Consider the following 17,912-nt stretch of genomic DNA (forward strand, 5'->3'; position numbering starts at 1 on the left):
CTGTCTGCGGCGCCCGACGGCGAACGGCGTCAAAGAGAGCGGGGGAAGAAGACACAGCTCACGCGGGGACTGTTGGCGAGCGCGGATGAGCACAGGGGCGAGAGGAAGACGACGAGCATAGTGCGCTGCGCACTGTGGTGTTGGCCGGACCGTGCCCGTGCCCACTGCGGTGATCTCCGGCATCAGCACGTGCCAAGGAGGAGTTAAATGAGTAGAGACGATGAAGGTGGCGCGGTTTGGCACGCTCAGGCAGGCTGGGCAGCGAGCACGCGTGCAACGGAACGCTCGGTGGCACTCAGAGCGCGTGTTTTGCATGCCAGCACGCCTGGACGAACGCGGTCACCGCGTGAACTATGACCTCAAGCCAACCTAAGCGCAAACTTCATGTCTGGCGTGTAGTCCGTGGTAGTTTTGAGTGTTACCAGGCTTGGGTTGGGTTTCAGGTGCATTAGAAATGAGTTTACACTCCAGGTAAGTTTCTAGACAGTAACTTTGAAGGTTTACTGTGGTCAAACCACTCGGAGTTGAGGGCTGGGCTTTGGAAGCTAGTGAAATGGTAGTTGTTGTAGAAACTACCATTCCTGTCCAGAAATGAAAATATTTTCTGTAGCCCCAATATTCCAAAAAGTGATGAAATATTTTTCATCAGAAAGGTGCCCTAGGGTTCAAAGAATAATTGGGATTTTTGTTAGGATTTTAGGGGCAAGAAAAATTAGGGTTGCTTTGGAGCACGAAGGGCTATCAAGGGTTTAGGAGGGGAAAATGAGTATTTTTCATTAAAGAAAAATATTCCAAATGATATTTTGGGATGAACCAGAGATGGAGTGATGGTTTGAGAGGGGGATTAAGCACTTGGGTGAAAGTCAAGGGGTACCCAAGTGGTTAAGTCCAAATGAAAGATTCAAAAACTCCAAACTTCAAATTCAAACCAACTGAAAATTAGGAAAAAGAGAGAGGGCAAAAACCAGGCTATCATAGAGCTGGACACGATTCTTGTGTTCAAAGATTATTTTGGAGTATTCAGAGAAGGAACCCGCCTTGCAATGTTGAAGACAATCTGCGCGCGGGACACCTTGTGATTGAAGCCTGGTTCAGGGGCTACTGAGGGAGTCCTGGATTAAGGGGTCCTCGGGCGTCTGGCCTATTGACCTAGGCTGGACTAATGGGATGTGAAGATACAAGACCGAAGACTCTCACCTGTGTCCGGATGGGACTCTCCTTAGGAATGGAAGGCAAGCTTTGTGTCCGGATATGAAGATTCCTTTCTATGTAACCAGCTTTGTATAACCCTAGTCTCCTCCGGTGTCCATATAAACCGGAGGGCTTAGTCCGTAGAGGCAATCATAATCATATAGGCTAGACTTCTAGGGTTTTAGCCATTACGATCTTGTGGTAGATCAACTCTTGTAATACTCATATTCATCAAGATCAATCAAGCAGGAAGTAGGGTATTACCTCCATAGAGAGGCCCCGAACCTAGGTAAACATCGTGTCCCCCGCCTCCTATTACCATCGACCTTAGACGCACAGTTCGGGACCCCCTACCCGAGATCCGCCGGTTTTGACACCGACAGTTACCATCACTGGGCATGGCTATACAGAGGCAGGCAAACCCACTGTCCTATCCAAGCACAACGCCAAGGAAGAAATTTCCATTGCTGACAAGGGCAAGTGGTCCACCAATCTAGACAGTTATGCCAATTTCAGTGCCCAAGAGATTCACTCTGTGCATTTGAACCATCTTTACACAAGCCAGGACTATGAAGCCGGCTTAGTAAACTTGATGAAGGAACGCTCTGAGGTAAACACTGCAACTCTTTTTCATATAAATACACTTCCTATTAGCCGCCAAGTTTATTGGACATGATAGAATAGAATGTGCTATAAATTTCAATAGCTTTATAGATCAATTGCAGTAGCCCCCAAGGGCCGGTTTATGCTTTCAAGATAAACCGAGACTTCCAATAGCAGTACTTCAACTTTGCATGTGTAGCCCCCAAGGGCCAGCTTAATCGGTCAAGATGAGCCGAGACTTTAGATAATAACAATTGAATTTCTCATCCGTAGCCCTCAAGAGCCGGCTTAATCTGTGAAGATAAGCCAGGTCTCAATACCATACGTATCCAAAAAAATCCTTAGCATATAGCCCCTATGAACCGGCTATAGTCATCATATAGTAATCAGGGCATCATAAACTTGTCTTAAAAAAGAGCAAGGTGCATTAGCCCCCAAGTACCAAGTAAAATACTTGTATTGTGCTTGGGACTTTTCAAATATACCCATTGTAACCTCACTCATTGTTTATCTCTTGTAGGCCGAGCTTAATGGCAAAGAATCCCAAGTCGCCGACCTTCAAGAAAACATCAAGTCTCAGCAAGCAGAAACCTCCAAAGCCAAAAATGAGCTGACCACTGCTTTAGCAGATATGGAGAGGCTGAAAAAAGACTTCAAAGCTGATCAAGCAGGCTGGGAAACAGAGAAGTCAGCCCTATTGAAGAGAGCAGAGGATGATGAAGTGGCTCTTAAGCTGGTAGCTGAAGACCTCACCGGCTTAAAACATCAAGTCAATGCCATGACAGCTGCCATATTTGGTAAGTAACTCCATCTCAATATTTGCTTTGAATGCATTTTAATCAATATTCATCCGGCTTATAATTTTTGTCTTGATGATGTAGGCTCCAGAGTTGCCCACCTTGGCAGTGACATGCGCAAGAAATTGAAAGCCGCCTACATGCTCATAGAGCAGTTATACACTGGCGCACAACAAGCCATCTGCATAGCCGCTCACAAGAAACAACCTCCAACTCTCATCAAGGATACATTGGAGAAGCTATCTGTGCTGCCTCTACGGATCAAAGAGTTGAAGAAGTCAGCTGCAAGAGCCGGTGCACTCACTGCGCTAACTCTGACCAAAGCATGGCAAGCCGATCTTGAGCCAGCAGATTTGGCGAACGGCTATCCGAGCGTCAAAGAGGACGGGTCACCCTTCAGCGTAGAAGACTTTCCCACAATAGGAAGAGAAATGCGTCCTCTGGCGAGTAAGCTGGCTGAAGATACCAATATTTCACATTATCAGCCGGTTTACGATGCTGATAATAAGAAGGTCAAGGCGCCGGTTCACGATTCACACGACCTGACTCCTCCGATCCGTAAGCACACTTTTGCCCCTGATGTTGACCCATCAACACTTATAAGTGATGAAGATGTATTCAGAGCTTTGACTGGGATCAACAGGGCAACCACTGATTTCCAGCCAGTGGGTGAAGAGGAGCAGGATGAACCGGTGCTGGACGATCCACAACCTTCAACTCATCAAAGCCAAGATCAGTAAGCCGCATGCCGGCTTAGCATCTGTTCTCTGTGAGACTGCCAAAACAATTATTCTTTTGGGCCATCAGTTGCCTTGTAATAGGCTAGCTGTCAAACAATTTATCTGCCATGCCATCAGGCATGTTTACTTGCCAAACTCTTTGATGAGCTGTATTGATCTTCCTTGATGATCTAATATTCAAGCTCATAGTCACTATCAATTTTTGCCTAAGCATATTGTCATATACCCTGCATACAAACAGAGCACAAGTACCTTGGAGGTTTACCCGAAGGTGGGTCAAAAATCCCCATATAACAAACCACTGGTGACTATATCATCCAGAACCAGGGCCGGTTTATCAAAACCTCATATAAATATAACAAAATAAATATCATACCTGAGATACTTATGTGTATTGCCGGCTTACAAGGCGAAATGCTATAAGGGCAACAATCCCAATATAGAGCGCATCACTCTGTGTAATTTATCCACGTAGCCGGCTTACAACGCCTTCGATGTAATTCCATGAATATAAACATCACACACTGGCGACTCTATGTCCAAAGCCAGGCCGGGTTATCAAAACACTAGATTTTATCAAACAAAGATCAAGGCATCATGGCCTGAATCGAATTCCGACCATATATCAATATGGCACAAATAAGTCATCAAAAATATTCAAAGACAAAAGAAACAAAAAAATCAAGGCATTCAAAGGCTGCCAGGTCTCAACATCAAGTGCTATTCAAGGGCTGCACAACCACTGAGTTATTCCTTAATTCAAACCTGTAAGTCGGGCCTCACATGAACAAATCGCCGTTTTAACTTTGACAAGTTCACGGTCTTTAAAAGATTAACTATCAAGCGTATGGCGAGTCATTCCAGGATTACCTGGTTGGAGTGGCAAACTTACACACACAGGATAACCCAGTTTGTTGGTGAGTACACCTGGCAATCAAGCCTATTACTAGGGACAACAAAGCTTTTGTTCATTTAACAAAAAGCCCCCAAGTAATATTGTGATTCAGGCGTATAAGCCATATCAATAGGGTAGTCATATCTATGCTCAATGAGCAGGAAGCCCCCAAGTTTTTGCAATCAAGGCGTACAAGCTGGATCAAAAGGGTCATAGCTATGCTCAATGAGCAGGAAGCCCCCAAGTGACCTTATGAACTAAATAATGACTTAGATTCTCAGAAATGAAATGATAGAGGCCCTGAATCATCAGGGACGTCGGCTTTATTATACTAATCAAAATATATACATTGATAAAAGTATGTACATCACAAGAGCCAGTGGCTCAGGTGTAATAAGGCCAAAGATGAGCAATATTCCACGGCCGGTGGGTCTCCTCCTCCGACGTGCGTGAGTCCTTGTGGTCTCGAACATCGATAAGGTAGTATGACCCGTTGTTCAGGTTTTTGTTTACCACAAAGGGCCCTTCCGAAGGTGGGGATAACTTGTGCATGTCAGTTTGATCTTGGATGAGCCGGAGCACCAGATCTCCTTCTTGAAAGGTCCTGGTCTTAACCCGGCGGTTGTGATAATGATGCAAATCTTGCTGATAATCACTGAACGAGCCGCCGCAAGGTCACGCTCCTCATCTACCAGGTCAATAGCATCCTGACGTGGCTTCTCATTATCAGCTTCAACATAAGCCGCCACACGAGGCGAGTCATGAAGTATGTCACTAGGGAGAACCGCCTAAGCTCCATAAACCATGAAGAAAGGCATGCAACCCGTAGATCTATTGGGTGTGGTATTAATACTCGGAATCACTGAAGGCAACTCCTTCACCCAACAACCCAGTGTCCTCTGCAAAGGGGCCAGAAGCTGGAGCTTGATACCTATCAAGATTTCTTGATTAGCTCATTCAGCTTGGCCATTAGACTGGGGGTGAGCCACTGATGACACATCAAGCCGGATATGCTCTTGTTGACAAAATTCTTTCATTGCCCCCTTAGATAGATTATTACCATTATCAGTGATGATACTATGAGGATATCCAAAACGAAAGATCACCTTTTTGATGAATTGAACCGCTGTGGCTGCATCATATTTGCTAACCGGCTCAGCCTCAACCCACTTTGTAAACTTGTCAACTACTACCAAGAGGTGAGTCTTTTTACCCTTAGACCTTTTGAAAGGCCCAACCATATCCAGCCCCCAGACTGCAAATGGCCAAGTAATTGGAATCATCCTCAATTCTTGAGCCGGCACATGAGCTCGTCTTGAAAATTTCTGACAACCATCACACTTACTGACCAGATCTTCTGCATCAGCATGAGCCATCAGCCAATAAAACCGACCACAAAAAGCTTTAGCAACAAGAGACTTAGAGCCAGCGTGATGACCGCAATCTCCTTCATAAATCTCCCTTAAAATTTCACGGCCCTCCTCATGAGAAATGCATCATTGAAACACCCCTATAACACTGCATCTGTGAAGCTCACCATTGACAATAGTCATTGAGTTAGACCTCTGGGTTATCTGCCTGGCCAAAGTTTCACCCAAAGGTAACTCACCCCGGGTCATATAAGCCAAGTATGGAACAGTCCAATCAGGGATAACATGAAGAGCCGCTACCAACTGTGCCTCCGGGTCAGGAGCTGCCAAGTCCTCCTCTGCAGGAAAATTTACTGATGGGTTATACAAAACATCAAGGAAAACATTAGGAGGCACCGGCTTATGCTGAGACCCCAGCCGGCTTAAAGCATCAACATCCTCATTTTCCCTGCGCTCAACATGCTCCACTTGATAACCTTTGAAGTAAGCAGCAATAGTATCAATCTCTCGGCGATAAGCCGCCATGAGTGGATCCTTTGTATCTCAAGTCCCTGACACCTGCTGAGCCACCAAATCTGAGTCTCCAAAGCATCTTACCCGTCTTAGATTCATCTCTTTAGCCATCCAAAGACAATGGAGTAAGGCTTCATACTCAGCTGCAGTGTTAGTACAAGGGAACATCAACCTTAAAACATAACAAAATTTATCACCTCGTGGGGAAGTCAATATAACTCCAGCCCCCGAGCCTTCCAATTGCCTGGATACATCAAAATGAATAGTCCAATATGTATTGTCCGGCTTATCCTCAGGCGTCTGCAGCTCTGTCCAATCATTGATAAAGTCCACAAATGCTTGAGATTTGGTAGCCGTCTGAGGCACATACTTCAAGCCATGGAGTCCAAGCTCAATGGCCCACTTAGCTACCTGACCTATGGCTTCTCTGTTTTGAATAATATCCCCTAATGGAGCAGAGATAACCACAGTGATGGGATGACCAAGGAAATATTGCTTCAACTTGCGACTAGCCATGAACACATCGTAAACCAGTTTCTGCCAATGTGGGTATCTCTGCTTAGACTCAATGAGCACCTCACTAACATAATAAACCGGCCTTTGAACTGGATACTACTTGCTGACTCCTTCCTTTCAACCACAACTGCCACACTGACAGCCCTGTTGTTTGCAGCCACATATAACAGCAAGGGCTCCTTCTCAATAGGAGTTGCAAGAACCGGCGGCTCAACCAGTTGTTTCTTAAGCGCCTCAAACGCCTCATTAGCGGCATCGCTCCAGACAAAGTCATCTGTCTTTTTCATCATCTGATACAGAGCGATAGCCTTCTTGCCCAGGCGGCTTATAAATCCGCTCAAGGCCGCGATACGACCCGCCAAACGCTGGACGTCATTGATACACACCGGCTTAGCCAAAGAAGTGATAGCCTTGATCTTTTCCGGGTTAGCTTCAATGCCCCTCTCAGAAACCAAGAAACCTAATAACTTGCCTGTTCGCAAGCCAAAAGCACACTTGGCCGGGTTAAGCGTCATTTTATAGACCCGGAGGTTGTCAAAGGTCTCTTTCAGATCCTCAATCAATATCTCCTTCTTCCTGGATTTCACAACAATATCATTCACATAAGCGTGAACATTGCGCCCAATCTGGCCATCGAGGAAATTCTGAACACACCGTTGGTAAGTCGCCTGGGCACTCTTGAGCCCAAAGGGCATAGACACAAAGCACAAGGCTCCAAAGGGAGGGATGAAAGTTGTCTTCTCCTAGTCCTTAACTGCCATTTTGATCTGATGATACCCAGAATAAGCATCCAAAAAACTCACATGCTCACAACCCGCCGTCACATCAATAATCTGATCAATACGCGGGAGAGCAAAAGGATCAGCCGAACAGGCCTTGTCAAGGTTTGTATAATCCACACACACATACGCCAAGTGCCATTTTTCTTAAGTACTAGCACCGGGTTAGCCAACCATTCAGGATGAAAAACATCAATGATGAAACCTGCCGCCAAGAGCCGGGTGTCGGTGTCAAAACCGGCGGATCTCGGGTAGGGGGTCCCAAACTGTGCGTCTAAGGCTAATGGTAACAGGAGGCAGGGGACACGATGTTTTACCTAGGTTCGGGCCCTCTCGATGGAGGTAATACCCTACTTCCTACTTGATTGATCTTGATGATATGAGTATTACAAGAGTTGATCTACCATGAGATCGTAGAGGCTAAACCCTAGAAGCTAGCCTATGATTATGATTGTTGTTGTCCTACAGACTAAACCCTCCAGTTTATATAGACATCGGAGGGGGCTAGGGTTACACAGAGTCGGTTACAGAGAAGGAAATCCACATATCCGAATATCCATGATTGCCCTCCACGCAAAGGAGAGTCCCATCCGGACATGGGACAAAGTCTTCAATCCTATATCTTCATAGTCCAACAGTCCGGCAAAAGTATATAGTCTGGCTGTTCGAGGACCCCTTAATCCAGGACTCCCTTAGTAGCCCCTGAACTAGGCTTCAATGACGATGAGTCCAGCGCGCAGATTGTCTTCGGCATTGCAAGGCGGGTTCCTTCTCCGAATATTCCATAGAAGATTTAGGACACAAAGATCGTGTCCGGCTCTGCAAAACAAATTCCACATACCACCGTAGAGAGTATAATTTTCCACAAATCTAAACTGCCGACAACTTTTATGATATCACGCCATGGTCCGGTCTTTATTCGAACCATTTTCATAACCAGCCACTACACGCGCTGCGAGGCGGTTTTATTGGCACGTCTTATCGAAGCAGAGATTGTGTCCCCCTTATCACGGGATTCTCATCAATACAGGTGTGGGTAACCCAACCGTGGTTGTTTAATATGACTCCTTGATTTTAGGCAAGTCCCAAACGGTCACGCGGGGGACGGTTGATATGCGTCCTCTTTATAAAGGGGGGCCAAGGCCTGTCCTTTTCTTTCCACGCTCAATCCTTCCCCTCCCGTACCTCGAGTTCCAATACCCAAGGCTCAAGCTAAAGCACTTCGGTCCTTCGACCATGTCCGGATCCAATCAAGGCCGGTGAATGGCCTCCTCCGTCACAGAGGAGGACATTCGGAAGCTTAGGGAGGCCAGGTATCTCACCGCCGAGATTCCGCAGAGGCTACCTGCTCAAGGCAGGTCGTCCCCACTCCCGAACCTAATGAGAGCGTTGTTTTTATCTCCCACTTTCTCCGAGGGCTAGGTTTTAGCATTGATCCCTTCATAAGAGGGCTCATGTTCTACTACGAACTAGATTTCCACGATCTAGCTCCGGACTCCGTCCTTCACATCTCGTCGTTTATCATCGTATGTGAAGCCTTCCTCCGCACCACCCCCACTTTGGCCTATGGCTCAAGACCTTCAATGTGAGGCCGAGGGTGATGGAAGGGCGTCACGTGGAGTGCGGAGGCGCTATAATAAGCAAAGGCGCTGAGGGAGTCCTGGATTAGGGGGTGTCCAGATAGCCGAACTATCACCGTTGGCCGGACTGCTGGACTATGAAGATACAAGATTGAACACTTCGTCCCGTGTCCGGATGGGACTTTCCTTGGTGTGGAAGGCAAGCTTGGCGATACGGATATGTAGATCTCCTACCATTGTAACCGACTCTGTGTAACCCTAACCCTCTCCGGTGTCTATATAAACTGGAGGGTTTTAGTCCGTAGGACGAACAACAATCATACCATAGGCTAGCTTCTAGGGTTTAGCCTCTTTGATCTTGTGGTAGATCTACTCTTGTACTACCCATATCATCAATATTAATCAAGCAGGAGTAGGGTTTTACCTCCATCGAGAGGGCCCGGACCTGGGTTAAAACATCGTGCCCCTTGTCTCCTGTTACCATCCGCCTAGATGCACAGTTCGGGACCCCCTACCCGAGATCCGCCGGTTTTGACACTGACATTGGTGCTTTCATTGAGAGTTCCTTTGTGTCATCACCTTTAGGCCCGATGGCTCCTTTGATCATCAACAACGATGCGGTCCAGGGTGAGACTTTTCTCCACGGACAGATCTTCGTATTCGGCGGCTTTGCACTGCGGGCCAATTCACTTGGCCATCTGGAGCAGATCGAAAGCTACGCCCCTGGCCATCAGGTCAGATTTGGGAGTTTGAACTACACGGCTGACATCCGCGGAGACTTGATCTTAGACGGATTCGAGCCACAGCCAAGCGCGCCACACTGTCTCGATGGGTATGATCAAGCTCTGCCGCCGAACAGTGCCCTGGAGGCCGCACCAGCGTCCGCTCTGACCCTTAGCTCGGAGCCGACTTCGCCGATCGAGGACGAGTGGCTGGACACCACCTCGGGGGCTACGATCTCTACGGCGATTGAGCCGAACACCATCCCTGTCCTTTGCAAAGCCCGTGACTCCGAGGTGCCGGACTCCTCTCCGGACTCCGAACCTCCCGCGCCCCTACCAATCAAATCCAATTGGGCGCCTGTTATGGAGTTCACTGCCATGGACATCTTTTAGTACTCGCCCCTTGGCGACATCCTGAATTCACTATGTCTCTCTCTTTATTAGGAGAGCCCTGGCCGGACTATGGTCAGGAAGGTTGGGATGTGGACAACGAAGAAATTCAACACCCACCCACCACCCACTTCATAGCCACTGTCGAAAGTTTAAACGACGTGCTCAATTTTGACTCCGAAGACATCGACGGTATGGATGACGATGTAGGAGATAACCACGAACCAGCACCTACAGGGTATTGGACAGCCACCCCATCTCACGATGTATACATGGTGGATACACCTAAAGGAAGTGACGACAAGGAACGACGGGACGCTATGAAGGATAAATCCCTCGAAAAGCAGTCAAGACGGCGACGAAAGTGCCGCACAAAGTCCCGCCTCGACAAAGACGGCGGCCATACAGACCCAGCCATAGAGCAGGTCGAACCGGTGGACGAAGAACATGCCATTGAACAACCGTCCGAACAGGACAACTTGGATAAACAATCCGTCCCCGGCGAAGATAACAGTCCGGACGATCTCACACCGAACAAGTTGTTGGAGCAGAAGAACCTCCACAAAAGGCTCGTCGCCACTGCGTGTAGCCTGAAAAAGCAGAAACAGAAGCTCAAAACAGTGGAAGATGCACTCAGAATCAGATGGAGCAAAGTACTCAACACCGCAGAGAAATACGATGACAGTCACCAAACAAAGAGCTACCCGAAGCGCAAACTACAGCCCGAATTCAATGAGGAGGCCTTAGAGCCCCCGCAACCAAAGAACAAAGAGGCCGCCCGGTCGGATAGACGACCACATGACAAGCATAGAGCGGCAAGCGGCGCCGCACACAAGCCATCACGCGATCCGCATAAGGATTCGCATCAAAAGGATGGCCCAGTTAGGTCCATCTACGAGCCAAGAAAGCAAGCTCTTCTAAGCAATGCAACACGCCAAATATCCGAACATCACGACACACCGAAATATAGGGGTGCCGCACACCCCCTATGTTTCACCGATGAGGTGCTGGATCACGAATTTCCAGCGGGATTTAAACCCGTAAACATAGAAGCATACGACGGAACAACAGACCCTGGTGTCTGGATTGAGGATTACATCCTCCACATACACATGGCTAGAGGAGATGATCTCCATGCCATAAAATACTTACCCCTCAAGCTCAAAGGGCCAGCACGGCACTGGCTTAAAAGCCTCCCTGAAAATACCATTTGAAATTGGGAAGAGCTCGCGGATGCTTTTCGGGCAAATTTTCAAGGGACTTATGTCCGCCCTCCGGATGCAGACGATTTAAGTCACATAACTCAACAACCCGGAGAGTCAGCCTGCAAATTCTGGAACGGGTTCCTCACCAAAAAGAACCAAATAGTCGACTGTCTGGACGCCGAAGCCTTAGTAGCTTTCAAACACAACGTCCGAGATGAATGGCTCGCCAGGCACCTTGGCCCAAAAAAGCCAAGAACAATGGCTGCACTAACAAGCCTCATGACCCGCTTTTGCGCGGGAGAGGATAGTTGGCTCGCAAGATGTAGTACAAGCGACCCAAGTACATCCGAAGTCAGAGATGGAAACGGGAAACCATGACGCAGCAACGACCAGCGCCGGACAAGGGGAAACAGCCCGAAGAGCACGGTAGTCAACGCCGGATTCAAAAGCTCTCGGCAGAATCATAAAAAACTGCCCCTCCAGGATAACAGCCACGAGCTATCCAACTTAAACAAAATCTTGGACAAAATATGCCAAATCCATAGTACCCCCGGGAAGCCTGCAAACCATACCCACAGAGATTGTTGGGTCTTCAAGCAGTCCGGAAAACTCAATGCCGAACACAAGGGGCTCGACACACCAAGCGAGGACGATGACGAACCCCACAAGCAGAGCACTAGAAAACAAAAGAATTTCCCACAAGAAGTCAAAATAGTAAACTCACTTCAAGTGAAAAAAGGGAAAATCAGAACGGCGCCCATAGAAATACGCGCCACACGGCCTATCCCAGCAGAGTCCCAACATTGGTTGTCAAAACCAATCACCTTTGATCATCAGGATTACTCCGGAAGTATCCGGAATGCAGGATGGACTGCCCTAATATTAGATCCTATAATCGACGGACTCCAATTGACAGAAGTCCTAATGGACGGCAGTAGTAATCTAAACCTGCTATACTAGGACACAATCCACAAAATGGGGATAGACCCAACCAAAATTCGCCACAGCGACACCTCCTTCAAGGGGGTAATGCCAGGCCTATATGCCCATTGTACGGGCTTCCTACTGCTTGAAGTTGTGTTCGGCTCATCCGACAACTTCCGCCGCGAAAAGGTAACCTTCCATATCGCCCCATTCAAAAGTAGCTATCAAGCACTATTGGGACATGAAGCTTTCGCTCGCTTTAACGCAATACCGCATTATGCATCTCTTACACTTAAAATGCCCGGTCCACGCGACATCATCTCATTAAAGGGAAATATCAAGTGTTACTCGAGCACAGAAGAACGTGAGACTGCCTGGACAGTCACACACTAATCCGGCTCCGCTAAACCAAGCACCTGAACAGGTCATTCGGACCCCGGACACGGCTAGACGAGTCCGGCGTAAACATATGAAGGCCTACTAGCCGCACACCCCCGTACAAGGGGTTGCATGCATGTACAACAAGAGACAATAAAGCTCAATTTTATTCGCTTTTTGAATCGTACTCCGTTTATTTAATATAAAGTACATTTTTCGCACGATCTTTCTTCAACTAATTTCTTCTCTTTTATAGATGAACACCATGCTACACCCGTCCTGGATATGGCACAACGGAGACACAGGCACAGACGTGCAGTAGGGACCCGTTGCAAGGATTATTTTCAGATTAAGAACTTGTGTAAACCTTTTTTACTGTCTCTTGTTGATACACATCCCCTGGTTTCTTGCTATAACCGAGGAGGAGGCTGGTGTTTTGGCATCGGCCGCGTCAGAATTTTTTTGCGCGTACTTGGACACCAGGGGCTTAGGGCATTGTTCTGCCGTTTTCATAAAGACCGAATACCTTAGGGAGTGTTCGGTGTCTCGAGTTAGGCCTTATATGCATCAGCTCCGAATCATGTCTTTGGTCAAATGTTGGGTTTGCCCGGCTCTTGTGTTTTGCTGGCTTACGTTCCGTTCTATCGGCTAACGCGGCACCAGGAGAACTACTACGATTGTGCCCCAGTTCGGCCTGGTGAGCACCTCAGTAGAGAAAGCCGAAAACTGACTGTCATGATATAGCGTGAGACTGGTCAACCACTCGATGACCCACTGGAATGTTTAGAATTCCTCCGCATTAATGATGGACCGTTTCCCGGTCAGGCACATACGTGCCCCGAATTCGGGAGAGCGAGGTGCCCCTAGGGGCTATATAGTAGCCCCACCATCGAACTCCTATGGCTAAGTGAAAGTGATAAAGCATTATAGTCCGGTTGCCTAGTTTGCTACGCTATCACCTCCTTTACAGGACCAAGACGTTGGATTAAGTGTGAAAATGCTCCTTTTTGCAAACACCCCCGCACTATGTGCGTGGGGGCTGAAGCCGAAGACTGCCATCTTTCAGGTTATATACACATATACATTAACGGCCGCACAGGAGGTACTTTAATACTTGAACGCACAAGTATAAAAGCCCTTATATTATATTGAAACATTGTTTCACAAATCATACATGTCACTAGAACATAATATCCTTTGAGCACTGCGTCTCTATTAAACGAGGGCCCTGCAGGACTTCCTCAAAATAGTGCTCGACAGGTACTCAGCTTCTGTCTGAATCCTGGGATGCAACATCGGTGGCCTTCATCTCCGCCCAGTATGTCTTGACATGGGCAAGAGCCATCCGCGCACCCTCTTCGCATGCTGACCGCTTCATTGCACCAATATGCGGCACCGCACCAAGGAATTGCTGCACCAAGCCAAAATAACTCTTCGGCTCGGGCCTGTTCGGCCACAAATGAGTCACGACATCCTTCATGGCAAGTCCGGACAACCTATTCAGCTCAGCCCATTCAGCCAAACGATCGGTCAATGGAAGCGGACGCTCTGGACTATGGAACTGCGACCAAAAAAGCTCTTCCATTCCATGATCCTTTTGGCCTCGGAAGTGTTTGGCCGCGTCTGCGGCACTCGCCGCCAAGTCCAGATAAGCATCCTCCGCACCCCACAGCTGGCCCAACGGAGCATACTTGGGATCTATGAATATTCTCTGCAGTAGAAAAGGCTTTCCAGCCGCAATATCTTCGGCCTGACGTAGCTCCTCTTTTATAGCTCTCATCGCAGAGCGAGCATCCTTGGCCTCAGTAGCGACCTTTTTCAGGTCCTCTTGTTCCGCTCGACCTTCTTTTTCAAGAAGCTCACAACGGTCGGCAGCATTCTTCAACTTTACGGCCATCTCGGCCATTTCTTTCTTGCTTCGGCAGTGAGCAGCCTGTTCGGCTCTCAGCTCTTCGGCCGCTTTTAAGGCAGCCGCATCACTTTTCCGGGCTTGCTCCTTGGCTCGGGCGAGTTCCGCCCGAAGGTTCTCCATGGCAGTGGCATCATCTGCATCAAGCATACATGTTGTAAGGCACAGACATTAAGCTACCTTACCGGGTGTCCGCGGAGAAGCTGCATACCTTGTGACTCGTCAAGCCGCTTATTGACAAGTGCGATGTCAGAATCCGCCACGTCAAGTTGCCACTTTAGTTCGGAAAATTCATCAGTCCGGCTTGCCACCGGACGCTTCGCCACCTACATAGGAAGAGCGCGTATTATACCTGGGATTATGATCCTTGGCGCGCTGTCATTTTGGACAACGCACCGAGTCTCAGCGGCTACTATCTATACAGGGCGCATTGTATATGCAAAACTGTCAGAAGGTACATCATTTTGCGTACCTCAAAACCCGTCAGTAAACTTATGATGGCGTCATGCAATCCGCTTTCAGCGGATGAAATCCTTTCAATCACCGTACCCATTAGCGCACGGTGATCTTCCGAGATAGATGCTCACCCGAGCAGATCTTTCAGCTCCTCCGACTGTACACCAGTCGGTGCCGGACTCGTCCGACGCCTTTTTCGAAGGCTGGATGCGGAGGGCTTGGAGGGGACATACGACTGCCTTCGGGCCCCGCCGGATTCGGAGAAACCCTCCGCGATGACACCTCAAGGTCGTCCACCTTGCATGACGGTACAGCAGGCGGAGGCGTTTCGCTCTCCATCATCTCCGGATCAAGATCCCTTGAGGACAAGCTCTGCTGAGAAGGGCTGAGATCCGAACTACAAGGAAAAATTTCGGTTATCTTCAGAGATAAAATAGGGATGTCTCTCATTTTAAGAAAATGCCCCTCTTTACTTATGGCTCGCTGGAGGGCTCATCTCCTTGGGGAAATAGTGCGGCCGGGGCATCTCCCGGCGCAGGACCCTCTGGCGAGGATTTCTTCCCCCGCTTCGAGGCCTTGGTCTCCGGATCTTCAGAAGCGGTCCTCTTCTCCCCTTGGAGGGAGGGATTCTCGATCCCTCCTTTCTTGATAAACTCCTTCACGGAGGCAGTAGCTCCCTTGTTCCCCCCTTCGCCTTCTTCAAAAGGCGCAGCCTCTAGCATCCTGGTTAACACAGGATCCGACGTGGTCTCAGGGAGGGGGGCCGGACACCGGATTAGTTTTGCTTTCGCTATCCACTCCTGTTCAAGGGACATCTCTTTTAAAGGCAAGTTTATGATAGATATACGGATAGCATGTCCGGGTACAGGACTACTTACTTGAGTATCCGGGCGATTGCAGCTCAGACCTGTGTCCTCGGTCAAGTCCGGGCACATTGCTTGTGATCCGAAGAACAGTTGGTACATCACCACGGGCGTTACGCCCATAAGATGTTGGAGAGCTCGTGATCCCTCCAGATTGAACTCCCACAGGCGGAGGGGGCGACGTTTGCAGGGCAGGGTGCGACGAATCAGCATGACCTGCGCTACTACGACCAGATTGATCTCTCTCTCTAGGAGGTCTCGAATACGGCCCTGCAACAAGGGCACGTCCTTGGACGGCCCCCAGTCGAGCCCTTTGTTGACCCATGACGCCAGCCGCGGTGGAGGACCCGAGCGAAAGGCAGGTGGCGCCAACCATTTGGTGCCCCTCGGAGCTGTGATATAAAACCACTCTTGTTGCCACAAATTGAGCTCCTCTTGAAAAGAGCCCTCGGGCCATGGAGCGTCAACATTCTTGCTTATAACAGCCCCTCCGCACTCTGCCTGCTGCCCCCTGATCATCTTCGGTTCCACTTTGAAGGTTTTGAACCACAACCCAAAGTGAGGGGTAATGCGGAGGAAGGCTTCACATACGACAATGAACGATGAGATGTGGAGGATGGACTCCGGATCCAAGTCATGAAATTCCACCCCATAAGAAAACATGAGCCCCCTCATGAAGGGGTCCGTCGGGAAGCCTAACCCCCGAAGGAAGTGAGACATGAACACCACGCTCTCACCAGGCTTGGGAGTGGGAATAACCTGCCCTTGGGCAGGCAGCTTGTGTGAAATTTTGCCGGTTAGATATCGAGCGTCTCTCAGCTTTAGCACGTCTTCTTCCGTGATGGAGGAAGGCATCCACCGGCCTTGCAGGTCGGAGCCGGACATCCTCGGAAGTACGGAGCGCCTGAATCTAGAGCTTTGGGTGTTGGAACTCGAGGCGAGGGGCGGATCCGATTGAGATTGAAAGAAAGGAGCGGGCCTTGGTCTCGTTATAAAGAGGTTGAATACCAAGAGCCCTCCCCGTGACCGTTCAGGACTCGCCTTTGATAGAGGAGGCGCGCCAACGGGCACGACTGGATTACTCACACCCGTATTAATGAGAATCCTGGAATAAGGGGACACGATCTCTGCTTTCACAAGACGTGCTAAAGAAACCGCCTCGCTAAACACGCTGAGGTGGGACAGTAAAAACGATTCCAATAAAGGCTTGGCCGTGGTGTGACATCACACCGCAGAATACGTCAGCAGATTGAATTTGTGTAAAGATTATCCTTGTGTTCAAAATCTTCTATGAAGTATTCGGAGGAGGAACCCGCCTTGCAATGCCGAAGACAATATGCGCGCTGGACTCATCGTCATTGAAGCCTGGTTCAGGGGCTACTGAGGGAGTCCTGGATTAGGGGGTATCCGGATAGCCGAACTATCACCGTTGGCCGGACTCTTGGACTATGAAGATACAAGATTGAAGACTTCGTCCCGTGTCCGGATGGGACTTTCCTTGGCGTGGAAGGCAAGCTTGGCGATACGGATATGTAGATCTCCTACCATTGTAACCGACTCTATGTAACCCTAACCCTCTCTGGTGTCTATATAAACCGGAGGGTTTTAGTCCGTAGGACGAACAACAATCATACCATAGGCTAGCTTCTAGGCTTTAGCCTCTTTGATCTCGTGGTAGATCTACTCTTGTACTACCCATATCATCAATATTAATCAAGCAGGAGTAGGGTTTTACCTCCATCGAGAGGGCCCGAACCTGGTTAAAAACATCGTGTCCCTTGTCTCCTGTTACCATCCGCCTAGACACACAGTTCGGGACCCCCTACCTGAGATCCGCCGGTTTTGACACCGACAGGCGCCGACGCCCCATGGCCAACGGGTTCTTTCGTGGAGACTTCTGATTTATGGCAGCGGAAGTGGTTTTACATCACCGCCCCCCGAGGTACAAAGCACGTGGCCGCTCCAGCGTTCCGCACGGGCCCTCCACCGCAACTGGCATCATGGGTCAACAAGGGCTGGGGGCCGGTAAACGACGTACTGACATTGCAAAGCCGCATCCGAGATCTTCTCAAGAGGGATGT

Source organism: Triticum aestivum, chromosome 2B (genome assembly GCF_018294505.1).
Source record: "Triticum aestivum cultivar Chinese Spring chromosome 2B, IWGSC CS RefSeq v2.1, whole genome shotgun sequence".
In the NCBI taxonomy this organism is placed as follows: domain Eukaryota; kingdom Viridiplantae; phylum Streptophyta; class Magnoliopsida; order Poales; family Poaceae; genus Triticum; species Triticum aestivum.